Source organism: Equus caballus, chromosome 6 (assembly GCF_041296265.1).
Source record: "Equus caballus isolate H_3958 breed thoroughbred chromosome 6, TB-T2T, whole genome shotgun sequence".
Classification (NCBI taxonomy): Eukaryota; Metazoa; Chordata; class Mammalia; order Perissodactyla; family Equidae; genus Equus; species Equus caballus.
In genome coordinates, this window is record NC_091689.1 from 53,404,633 (window position 1) to 53,417,668 (window position 13,036).

At 40.5% G+C, this 13,036-nt stretch overlaps 1 protein-coding gene across 1 annotated transcript in view; it reads right to left on the bottom strand.

Annotated features, from left to right (window-relative positions):
- The window catches only part of DUSP16 (dual specificity phosphatase 16), a 95,345-nt gene extending 82,617 nt beyond the window's left edge, over positions 1-12,728 (bottom strand). Inside the window, exons 1-2 of the mRNA XM_023643141.2 lie at positions 11,947-12,728; positions 11,627-11,745 (exon numbers count right to left, since the gene is read on the bottom strand). The gene's annotated coding sequence lies outside the window, so the exon portion shown is untranslated. The remainder of the gene's footprint in view (positions 1-11,626; positions 11,746-11,946) is intronic.
- Between the last annotated feature and the right edge of the window lie 308 nt (positions 12,729-13,036).

Sequence of the window (13,036 nt, forward strand, 5' to 3'; positions counted from 1 at the left end):
ACAATGTAGGACCTTAAAATGCACAGTAAGGAGTTTGCGTTCTATTCTAAAAGATTTAAGCAGGTCAGTACATGATCTGATTATGAAGAGGATATTTGTAAGTTTGGCTTTGTAATTTGTAATAGTTTGGCTTTGAAAAGAGAGTTTTAATAATTTTCTATAAATATTTATCTTAGCAGCTCCCTTTTCCATTAGGAAAAAAGCATTTTTGATAATTTATTCTCCAGGGATCACTTTAATGTCCCCAAATCAAGTGTTCTTAGCCTAGGATTCATGGATTCCTAGAGAGTCATGGATGGGTTTCAGAGGGTCTAGGAGCCCCCTAAAATTTTGTGTGTATATGCCTATGTGTGATTTTCTGTGAGTGGGTCCCTAGCTTTTAACACATTTTCAAAAGATTTTCTCACACACACACAAAACAAAGACCTACTTTACATTTGTCTTGGCTGTGCTTTTTGGATGGTAGTTGCTGCTACTGTCCTAGGGCTCGTGGCACTGTAAAACAAATCACAGTGCTGGAAAGAAGCTAGTTCTGCCTCAAAGAGGTGACACTATGTTGGAGGAGAGCAGTATTTGTGACAGAGTAGGGGGGAATATGCCAAGAGTTTGCCTTCAAAGGAACTTCATGGAAGAAAAATTTTACGTATGTAATGTGAGAACCAGACGATACCTAAGACATTATCTGATACCATTCCATTCACTTTACATATAAGAAAGTGAAGGTCCAGAGAGGTTAAGTGGCTTGCCCAAGGATGCACAGCTAGTAAGGGATGAAACTGGGATTAGAAACAGCTCTCCCAACTCTCAGTACAGCGCTCTGTGCTCCTCATTTAAAGGTTTACAAAGATACTGGACCAAATATAGTGCTTAAAGTTCTAATAGGATTAGGTGTTCCATTTCATTCAATTAAATTAACACATGCATGCTCATTCCTATGGAAATGGAAGGAAAGAGGAAGGTAAAGGGGTTCAAAAACCTAAAATCCTAGCTCTGAAAGAGAGGAAAAACCTCAACGTCAAATTAAGACGTACAACCAAGAAAGAATAAATAGCAATAACACTGTGTTATCAGTGCATATCTGATCTTTCTGTGGCAAATATGTAAATAGACACAAGAAGTTATAAAAATTGGATGATTTTTCACTTATCAACTTGTCAAAGACTTTAGAAATGGGTAATCCCAGGATTGGGTCAAGAGTATGGAGAAACAGGCCTTTTCAGTACCACCAGTGGGAGTGTCAATCGATGTAACTATTCTGCAGGATGGTTTGGCAATATTTTGAAAAGTTTTTAAAAATGCATCCCCAGCAATTCCACTTTAAGAATTTTTCTTAAGGAAATGATAATACTATTTCCCAAAGACATATAAATAAAGATGTTAATCATAATTTACAATTATAGCTAACATTTATTGAAAACTACCTCATTTAATCCTCACAACTCTTATTACCTCCATTTTACAGTTAACTTGCTCAAGGTCGCACCGTAAATGGAAGAGCTGGGATCTGAATAACGTGCACTACACATCTAAGCCGAATCAAGATCACAGAGGCCTTATAAGCTATGCTGAAGCGCTCGGACTTCATCCAGGTAAGCAAGGGGGGAGCCACTGAAAGATTTTAAGCAGGAGAAATGACAGGAACAGATCTACATTTTGCTTTGTAAAGAATGGTTCGGTGGGGAGGGCATAATGCAAGATAGGAGACACTTGTACAACTTAGAGAATTAAATGTAAATGGAGAGAAGACAGATTCACGAGATATTAAAAAACTAGAATCAAAAGGGCCTGATGACCAGTTAAATCTGAGCTGTTAAGGGGAAAGGCAGTGTCACGGATGTCCCCTAGGTTTCTGACTCGAGCAAATGGTTGGATGGTGGTGCTGCTTAATATGGTGAGCAGAAAGATAAGAAGTCGAATTTTAAGCATGTTGAGTTCAAGGTGCCTACGGAGCCTCAAGAGGAATAGACTCTTGCATTTATGGGTCTAAAGCTCAGAGGCCATGTCTGGGCAAGAGGTAAAAATTTGGGATTCATTAGCCATATTTAGTTGCAGTCCCGAACAGTAGATGAGATCATGCACGAAGAGTGGAAGAAAAAAAGGTGCTGGGAATCAAGGGAATACTGATGTTTAAGGAAGAGGCAGCCCAAGAGATGCTCAGAGGGAGGCTGAGAAGGAGAAACTAGAAAAGAAGAAAGAAAAGCAGTGGACATGGCTGTTACAGAAGGCCAAGAAAAGAGAGTTTCCAGCAAGGAAGGGCTGTGTTTCCAGTGAGTTAATGCTCAGAGAAGTCCCGTAAGATAAAGTCTACAAAGTCTTTCTTTGATTTAGCAATAAAGTGCTCGTGGAGAAGGTGGTTTGACCAAAGACAATCTTGCAGACGCAAGATTGTGGTGAACTGAAAAGGGAATGAGATGGAAGACAAGGGAAACAGTGGAATAGAAACTACTCAAGAAGCCTGACTGTAAAGAGAAGGAGAAAGAAAGGCTAATACCTAGCTACAGACAGATACAGGACATTTAAACCCTACAAAGATCCTGATGACCAGATAACCAAACTGTTTGCTTGTTTTGTTTTAACCAAACAATTCATAACAAACAAGTATTAGAAAAGTATCTGAGAAATGAGAATTTCTCAATTTCAATCTCAGAAAAGTGGCAGTTGGACTTTGCTATCTACAGTCCAAACTTTATTTTCAGTATTATGTAGAACACACATTTGGTGTTTTTGTCAAGATTGTTTCAACAAGTCTTTTAATAACTGTGAAATAAAATTTTAAGAATAAAAGAATTATCATTGCTAAGATCAGATAAATTTATCTTTCAAAAGGCTGAAAAATTCTTTTATAACCAGAAAAAAAAAAAAATGATGGTGGTAGTACAGGGGGAAAGTAAGTAAATAAAAGCCTAAAAAATGTTTGTGAATTTTGCTTCTTTTCATGTGACCCTGGAGGAAAATAATTGGAATGAATACAGTGATGTCCTTTTCTCACTGACATAAAGAACATGAAAAAAAATGGTGTCTGTTTTTGAAGGCCAGTGATTTTTAAATGGTTTTTCCATTTTCCAAGTAAATAGAGGTCTCAATGAGCTCAGTTTTAAAATTTGCAGTGGCTTTTTGGACTAACAATGACAACATTCAATAACAACATTCATGTTTATAAATGTAAACATTTACCTTCAGAAACAGTCTCTAACCAGTAACTGAACCTGTTGTTCAATGTTGGTTAAACAGCGAGATAGGATATTCTGACCAAATAGCAAAATACTATTTTGATTCAAAAGTACTTTTTAAATTTATGTATAGTCAGTTTCTTAATGTGCTGAAGAAAAAGCTCTAGTCCTCTTTGGGTCACTGAGTTTTAGGAATACCTTAAACCACTACTATAAAGAAACTAGAAATTAAATGGAATTTGAAAATAAACTGATATTGCCATGTTAAGTGAAATACACAACTCTCAGCTCTTTTGTACAAGCTGTATACTGGGTTTTTAACTCTCATGACAACCTTAAGAGTTAAGTATTATTATTATCTTTCCTATTTTACAGTGGAAGAAATTGAGGCTGAAAAAGGTTAAGGAGTTGATGCAAAGACACATAGCTAGGAAATCACAAGTTAGAACTCAAACCCAAGTTTTCTCACAGGACATTTTGTTGAAAAGATAATCAAAAATACACAATGTAAGTATTCAAAATAATATTTTAGGCAATGCTTCTATCTTAGAACGTGCTTCTGTTGATGATTAGTCAAACCCACTCAGATATGTGCTACAAAAGTTGGAAAAAATGAGAGAGAGCTCGCTGAGCCGGGGCGGAACAGTCAGCCAGCTACAAATTCCAGCTCTGCCAATACTGGCTGAGTGACTTGAGGGAAACTGAGTTTGCACCTCTGTAAAATGAAGGTAATTAATACCAAGGCTCCAGAGCTGTTGTGAGGTTCAAATGAATACCACGTAAAGCCCCCAAAGCAGTGCATAGCCCACACGGTAAATGCTCACTACATACAGATTCCTTCCTTTTTTAGGAAAGGCTGTATGGAGAACTGACTTAGATCTTGAACAATAGATTGAATTGGGATATTAAAAGAGAATGGTGAAGTTCATTCCGGGAAGAGAAAACACACAGCAGGGGAAAAGTGTTTAACTGAAGCAGAACATTTGTATTGAATAGTATATAATAAGCCTAGAAAGCAGTTGGGGGCCAGATTACATAGGGCCTTAACCAAAGAATTTAGCTTTTATATTATAAGTAGCAAAGAATGATGGAAAATTTGGTTCCTTTTAAAAATTATCCTCTATTGGCCTTATTTTCTATTATAAAGCAATATATGTGCTGCAAGTCTGTAAATTACAGAAAAGTGTAAAGTGCAAAGAAGAAAATACAAATCACTTTATTTGGTGGTTACCCTTGGGAGAGAGAGAAAATTTTTTTATTGTTATATCCTTTGGTGGTATTTTGATTCAATTTTTCTTTTACTATGTACATTTACTATTTTAATACAAATAATGAAGTTTATAAATAGATGGAAAACATTAAGCAGATTTACATAACTGTTTTTTGGTTTTTTTCTAAAGAAGATTGGCCCTGAGCTAACATTTGTTGCAAGTCTTCCTCTTTTTTCGCTTGAGGAAGATTCGCCCTGAGCTGATATACATGCCATTCTTCCTCTATTTTGTATGTGGGTCGCCACCACAGCATGGCAACCAACAAGTGGTGGATGTCCACACCCAGGAACCAAACCTGGGCTGCTGAAGCAGAGCTTGCCAAACTTAACCACTAGGGCACAGGGTTGGCCCCCATAACTCTTTTTTTATGCAAGGTTTGTCTCTAAAAGATGGAATTGTGTATTTGGGATGGTCTGATGACCAGTGAGAGCTCCTCAATGCTGGAACAAATAAACTTTGAGCTACACAGTTATAGGGTACATGTTTACTTATCTTTATTATGTATCTTGTCTTATAATTTCAACCTATAGTTGTAACATTTTTTTCCTTTAAATAATGAAGTTTTTAATTTTTCAAAAAATATTGCTACTATCACATTGTCCAAGGATAACCTCTGGGGACATTTGGCTATATCTTCTCTAGTTTAAAGGTTTGAACTTGGCAATGGATGGGATAAAAGTGGGCTTTTAGGCAGCTTAGTCTGACCAAAGCATATTAGGAAGATTGAAGGAAGGGGGTCATGGAACAAGAGAGACCATATTGGGCTGTGGCAACAATTCAGGCATAAGTCAAAAAGGGCCAAGATGGATACAGTGGCAGTGGTCAGGGAAAGAAGGCAACAAATGCGAGAAATAGTACAGAGGGAGAATTGAGAGGACTTGGTGATTCATGAGGTACGGAGGGTGAAGGAGCTGAGTTATGAAGGATAATGCCAAGGTGTCACCTTTGGCAATTTACATAAGCTTCAATTTCCTCCTCTATAAAATGGGGTTAATAATTGTACCTTCCTCGTAGGGTTGTTGGGAGGATTAAATGGATGACGTCTTAAACACTTAGCACAATAGCTGGAATGTACTCTCCGTAAGTGTTAGCTATTATTGTTTTTACAGCTGTTGAATCTAGATGACTGGGTTAATAATAAAATTCTGAAAAGAAATTGGAAAGTCAGGGTGAAGCTCTGACTGAGGTGGGGGAGGTGGGGTTGAGCTGTATTTTAGACATGTCAAATTTGGGTTCATGGTAAACAGTCAATTAAAACTGTTCACCAAGAAGCCATCACAGGACAGTGATGTTTTGGACAATAGGTACGTTCTAGGAAGAGTCCACATTCACAAGAACAGACATATGGAGAGTGGATACTCACTGCAAAGTATTATCTGCACTTCTTCCCACCACCTCCCCACCACCTCCATTTATTCGTAGACATCACCCTAACTAATGAGCAGCCTCTGCTGTGCTGACTTCTGGGCTGAGTGGCTCTCCAGGCAGGACAGATATGAGAACAGTGAAGTGCCTAGGCTTTGAAACACATCTGTCTGAATCCCAACTCTTCCACTTACTATTGTCTGATTTCAGGAAAATTAACTCACTAAGCTTCAGTTTTCTTGTTTACAAAATGGAATAATAAAAATTTCCACCTCACAGGGCTGATGGGAGGATTAAATGAAACTATTTAAGTGAAACCCTTGATAAATATAAGATGTGATGTAAATACCAAGTATGGCTATTAATCCTTTCTCTCCTGGAGGTTATGAGTTATATGTATCTTTCTTCTCCATCATTTATGGTGCTGAACGTGGGAAGCACTCTCTACTAACTCCTGATTACTTTGCCCCTTGACAGTGGTCTTCAGCCTCTCGCTATGTCTCAGTCTCTTTGGGGACTTTGTTGCCCATGATGATATGAAATCCCAGATGCCAGGCAGTGTCTTTGGGGCAAGACGCTGTCAGCCTTTGTTTGGAGAGACCCTCTGTACTAGTTTTCTGTTGCTGCTATAAACAAATTACCACAAATTTAGTGGCTGAAAATAACACAGATTTATTATCTTATAATTCTGGAATTCAGATGTCTAAGATGAGTCTCAGTGGGCTACAGTCAAGGGGTCAGCAAGGTGCATCCCCTCTGGAGACTCTAAGGAAAATCCATTTCCTTGCCCTTTCCAGCTTCTGGAGACTGCCTTGCATTCATTGGCTCACGGCCCCTTCTTCCATCTTCAAAGCCAGCAACAGTGGGTTGAGTTCTTCTCACATCACCAACCCTCTCTCTGGTCCTCCTCTGCCCCCCTCTTTCCCTATTTAGGACCCTCGTGACTACATTGGACCCACCTGGATAATCCAGACTAATCCCCTTGGTTAAGGTCTGCTAATTAGCAACTAACTTTAACCCCCCTTTGCCATGTAGCCTAATCTTCACAGGTTCTGAGGGTTAGGACAAGGACTTTGAGGACCATTATTCTGCAGACCACACCTTCCAAAAGAAAACTTCCAGTTTGCCCCTGCTTTATCCCTCTGCACTGTCGGACCTAACTGCTTCACCAGGTGATAAACCATCAATCATAATTTGACAATTCTAATAGTCCCTACTAGGAAGTATTTCATGGTAGGACTTTTCTTCTGGTCTAATCCTGATTCTGCTCCGTGCTTAGAGATATATTTGCAGCCAAACACATTGAATATTAACTAACCAAAATTTTTAAAAGAAATAATGGTCCCGGTAAATCTTCTCCAGCATGGGAAAGAAAGGTTTATCATTAAACATTAATTTTTATAAGTGATATAATGTTCATTTTATTTCTAAGACTAAACCACCCCACAAGTCCACCATGGTCATTACCAATACATTTCTTATTTCTTTAAAAAAACCTCAACAGCATTGTTTTCATTTTAGCTCCACTGATGATTAATGAACAACAGGATATGTCTTAAGAAAGACAGGTGAAAATATCAGGTTGCAAGGCAGCATGTAAATATGTCAGAGACCAGAATTTTTTTTTTTTTAAGGGGTAAAAGGCCATCAGTACTATTTTAGGAGTACCAGGAGTTTAAATACTGTAGTTGGAAATGGGTAAAACCTCAATATCTTTAAATTTCACTCTGAAATTCAGAATTCCTGTCTTTTAAGTTCTTTTATTTCTGAGACATATAAATGTGCTCAAAATAAATTGATTCAAATCCCCAGTTAAGGTAATTACAAATTTTTTTAATAGTTGATCCTAATTTTCTAGTGGGTAGGAGACTAGTCTTAGTATGCCATTGAAAGAATTATTTAGCTTGAAAAACAGGAGAGGTTAGCACTAAATTGTTTTATGATTTTGGGCAGGACCCTCAAGAAAAGGAAAGGAGAGGAGGCTTATTGTCAACCCTATATTTGCATGCATTATCTCACTTAATCCTCACAACAACCCCACTAGATAGGCATTGTTATCTCCACTTTAAAGGTGAGGAAATTGAGGCTCCCAGACATAAAGAGACTCTCCCACAATCACACAGGTAAGAAGTGGCAGCACTGGGAGTAGAGTCCAACTCTACCTGACTCCAAAGTCTATACCTCCTCTTTCCACCGCCCTCAACTGCTCTTCCTTGAGCCACAAGTTTCCTCAACTACAAAATAAGGGAGGTGAGTCACACAATCTCTGATGCCCCTCACAGCTCTCACCGTATGGCCCTCGTGGTTGGGAGGGGAAAGAGGAATCGGGAAGAGGTCCAGGCACTGGACAGAACATCTTTCTCTCCTAAGTGAGGAGGCACTGGGACCCTGTGTCCTACCAGTACTGTCTTGACTTCCTGACCTGTGAAACGAGGCTGCTGCAGCTGACAACACCACAAATGATGATGGCATTCCCAGTGCCCAGCACTTTAAAAGGAAACAGGTCTTCTAATTCTCCTTTGTGAAGCCACTTTTCATGAATTCACATTTCCAGAAATAAATCCATCAACACTTATTGTTGAGAATCTTTAATTTTTTTTTTTTTTTTGAGGAAGATTAGCCCTGAGCTAACCTGCCAATCCTCCTCTTTTTGCTCAGGAAGACTGGCCCTGAGCTAACATCCATGCCTATCTTCCTCTACTTTCTATGTGGGACACCTACCACAGCATAGCTTGCCAAATGGTGCCATGTCCGCACCCGGGATCCAAACCGGAGAACCCTGGGCCGCTGAAGCAGAACGTGCACACTTAACCACTGCACCACCAGGCCAGCCCTATTGTTGAGAATCTTATTGTGCCCAACACTCAGTTAAATAGTACTGAGAGCTCCAGAGGGACCACAAAGAAGTATAAGAGACGGTCTGTGTTCTCAGGGAACTTACAACTAGCTAGGGGGCCACAACGAACACATAAAGCAATTTTTAGAAGGCAGTGTATAATGCAGGACTGAAGTGTGTAGTCTGGACAATATGTGCTACAGGAGTCCAGAGACAGGGGAGACCAACGTAGGCTGCAGTACTCAGAGAAGTCTTCGTGAGAACTGGGGCAAAGACAAAGTTCTTTACCTTGCATTCTGGACTAGTCTTTCTTGGCCTTCTCTGTAATTGTGAAATCCCGGTATGAACCTTTTACATAGTTCAAACATTCTCAGTTTTGGAGGCTGCAGTGGTGTCCTTCATATCACGTCATCTGAATGCCACTTCATCTTTATTGGCACATATGGGAGGGGTAAAACCCCAATGGTATGCAAACACCGTCATGGATACTTGCTTCAAGCCATGGGACGTTTCATGCAAAACCAGTTTCTCAATAGGGCAAATGTTGTGTAAAGGTGTAAGCAGCTTGAGAAACTAGTTAAAGGCAAAACCTGTCACAGCAAGAATCGTATTTGAATGGGGACACTTTCCTGTCTGTGTCAGCTATGGTATGCTTCGAGCCCCTCACCCGTGGAGACCCTCTACTTAAGCATTACTCCAACACTTGGGCCCAGAGGCCAAAGGACCGTGTCCCTTACCCCAATGTCCCCCTCATCTGCCCACCCCCATGTGCCACTCTATTGATAAGAGACTCGAAGTCTGAAAAATCGTTTCAGAATTCTAGATCCTTCCTTACCCTCAGACAAGTATGTGTCCCTTTCTCCAAATTCCACCCTAAATATAATCTGGGACTACAATCCTAAGAGATAGTCGGAGTTGATAAAGTAGTCTAGCAGGTTAAATATCCACTATATTTACTGTGTATTCTGAAACAATGCTAGACTGAGGAATATTTCCCAAACTAATTGAGGACACAAAACAAATACACAGGAAGCAGTATCTAAGTGTACCTGATGCTAAATCAAGGGAAAGTGGTTCAGAAAAGTGAGAAATCAGTAAGTAGGGAAGTAACGAGGGCAAGTTTCATGGAGGTAGGGTTTAAAATATACTTTAGAGAATGGGAAGAATTGGATAGGCAAGGAAGATAAATTATGACATTCTAGAAAAGAGAAATACCATAACCAAAGACAAGAAAAGTGGAAGACGTGTTCATGGAAAGCCAAGACGCTCAGCCTGTCTGGAGGAAGGGTGGCATAAGACAATGCATAGCAAGAATTAGTGGGACATGAGCTCATATGGATAAGATGAATTCATCAACAAACTTAGCAAACATTTCTTAGGTACTGATTAGGTGTCAGGCACTGTACTAGGTCTCTTACACATAATAATAATAGCTTATACCTATTAAAGCTTACGATGTGCCAGGCACTGTGTCAAGCACTTTACATATTGTCACTACAGACCTATGAGGTATGCACTGTTGCTATCTACATTTTACAGATGAAAAAGATGAATTCCAGAGAGGTTAAGGAACTTGCTCCAGGTCACACAGTTATTGAGTGGAAAAGCCTGGATTTGAACCAAAGGAGTCAGCTCCAGTGGAGGTTCTGAGCACAATGCCAACCTGTCTCCACACATATTATCTCATTAAATCCTCATAAAATTCCTTGTGGCTTAAGCATTTTATTTCCATTTTGCAAATGGGGAGCCAGAGTCAGTGAATTGCCCAAGGTGGTTCTGCTGAGTACAGAGCTGGGATTTGAAAGCAGGTCCACTAATTCCAAGTCCATTAAACTTTCCATTACAAGATAGCTGCCTGAATGAAGGACTGTCTAGAATGGGATCCAATAGGGGGAAACTTTAACAGCCTATTAAGGGCAAGAAGCCTAGACGATAGGAAAAGGGAAGAACTTGAGGGTTTTGAACAGACATGACATGATTAATGAAGACAGCTCTAGGTCTCGCACAGGAAGCTGACTCAGGGAAAGAGTGGACACAAGCACTAGATGATGTTAGAGGTGGTAAGGACCCAAAAATGGGCTCAGGAAGGGGGAAGGAAGGACAGCGACAATGATCAATGTTTGAAGGAAAATCTGATTGTTCCGGGAATGAATAGCTGAGGGCAATGAAAGGAGATTGAATCAAAGAGGACTTTGCCTCTTGTCTAAATGACTTAATGGACTATTGACGGGGCCTGAGAGGTTATGAGAGCAGCTGGTTTGTGGGGGAAAAAATGAAGGTTGTTTTGGGACATGTTGCAATCTGTTTGGCAGAACAATGACTGGCACATTCCGGAGGAAGTGACCAGTAGGCAGTTAGGGATGTGGGACTGGAGCTCAGGTAGAAAGCAGAAGCTGTCAGTCATATCTGACAAATAAGCTACGCAGGACCGCTGAAGGGGCAGACAAGTCAGATCCCAGGAAAAATAGGTTTTTCACAGTCAGAATAAGCCAGGAGTCAGCAGAGGACAAAAATAGAGTATAACAAAAGAAAGCAGGCTCAAGGGCAAGCCACAGGTCTAGGCAAGTTTTTAGGGCCAAGGCAGAGATAAAAATTAAAGGAACCCAGCTGCAAATGGGATCTCACCCATATCAAGGAGAAATGACCGCTGAATAATTTCCTGTCCTATTTGTGGTATTTTGGGATGTTCTCCTATTGCAAGAGCCAAACCTAGCTTAACCCATGGGATCCTGCCATCTGACCCTGCAGAACAATCAGGAACTTTATACGAGGGAGTACACAATCTACATCAGCATAGGGAGAGAACTGAAGTCATCAAAAAAGATCTCTCCACTGAATTGTACACTTAAAAATGGTCATAATGGTAAAATTTGTGTTGTGTATATTGTCCCATGGTAAAAGAAGGAAGGCCTCTCCATATAAACATTTAGGAATCCCACAAAAATCTCCAAAAGCCCATCGAATTTATCATCTCCTAGACTTACCCCTTTTTGTCCAAAATCTTGATTTTCTTCCCCAAGTTGGTGGCTGTGCTGCTGAGGGGATGAAGGAACTGATGAAGCCAGGGATGCCCTAGTTACCTGGCTCCCGTGTCCCTTCCACTCTGGAAAGAGAATGGGATAGTCAATCGTAGTCAATTTGCAGTGGAAACTCCTCTTCTGCTCTTTCTGCTACCTCTGTCCCTTCTCCAGAATGTTGAGAACACAATCCATTGGCCATAGCCCCACCCTCGGTGACCTCTTCTGCCTGAGAGAATTAAGAAAGTGAGACAGAGCAACTCAGCCAATACGTGGGAGGGACTTACCTGGGGCAGAGACCTGGGAGTCCAGTGATTCCAGTTCTTGCTTATTGCCCTCCGGACACTTCCTTTTAAGATTCCAGGGTCCTTCTTCTAACTGGCTTCACAGAGATCGTCTCCAAGCCTATATACAATTCCCTTCCTGCTCAGTGTATAACCTGGTCCTAGGTCAGGGGTCCTCCATAAACCAGGGCAGCCTAAAGGAACTCCTACACTCTTGGAAGTAGCTAGGTGGGGTTATTTTACAAGTGAGGAAACAGGGGCCCAGGGTTGTTGAGTGGTTTGCCCAAGGGCATGCACCTGGTTAATTGCAGAACTAGAAGGAGATGCAAGCCTTCTGCTCTACTCTCTAAATCTCCTTTTGCTGCACAAAGAGATCCCAGCTGAAAATTGGGAATTCTATTTTTATTAAAGTGTTTCTTTCCCCATAACTGGTCTCTTTTGCTGCCTTTGTCTCAAAAGATGTTTAAAATGCCTGAAAATGCCAGATTAGGGGTCCAGAAGAGAATGGTAGCAGCAGTGATAGAGGGGGGACGTTCACTGGTTACCCACAAAACCATCGCAGACTGCCCGTTATGCTGTGGCTGAAACTCGGATCCATGCCCTCCCTCAGACCTCATACAGTGGAGCCTAGTAAGGGGGGCCTGTGTACTAGAGCTCTCTAGTCCTTTCTGTCATTGCTTCATGCTGACCTTGATCTCTGCCTCTGAAATCCTTGATTACCAATGTCAATTGGCAGCTAGTCAGCTTGGGAGGGGCCCTCCAAGGCTATGGCAAGATAGAAGAATGACAGTACAGCTCATCATAAACATATTTATCAGGCAAACTTCAGGAAAAACTAGTTGCTCAAGCTTGCCACCTCAAGAAAAATAGTTTGGTGTAAAGCTTGACGTGGTACGAAATAGACGTATGCAAGTTTATTACTACACTCATTTTGGGAGGCATCTTTAGGTCACTTCAGCACACAAAAAGATTCCTTTTTTTTTTAACCTGGACATTATTCAAGTCGTAAAGATAACCAGAGAAATGGATTATCTGTTTTCATCAAGCCTAATATCTTTTCTAGGGTCATTTCCTGAAAATGTAGGAATTCGAG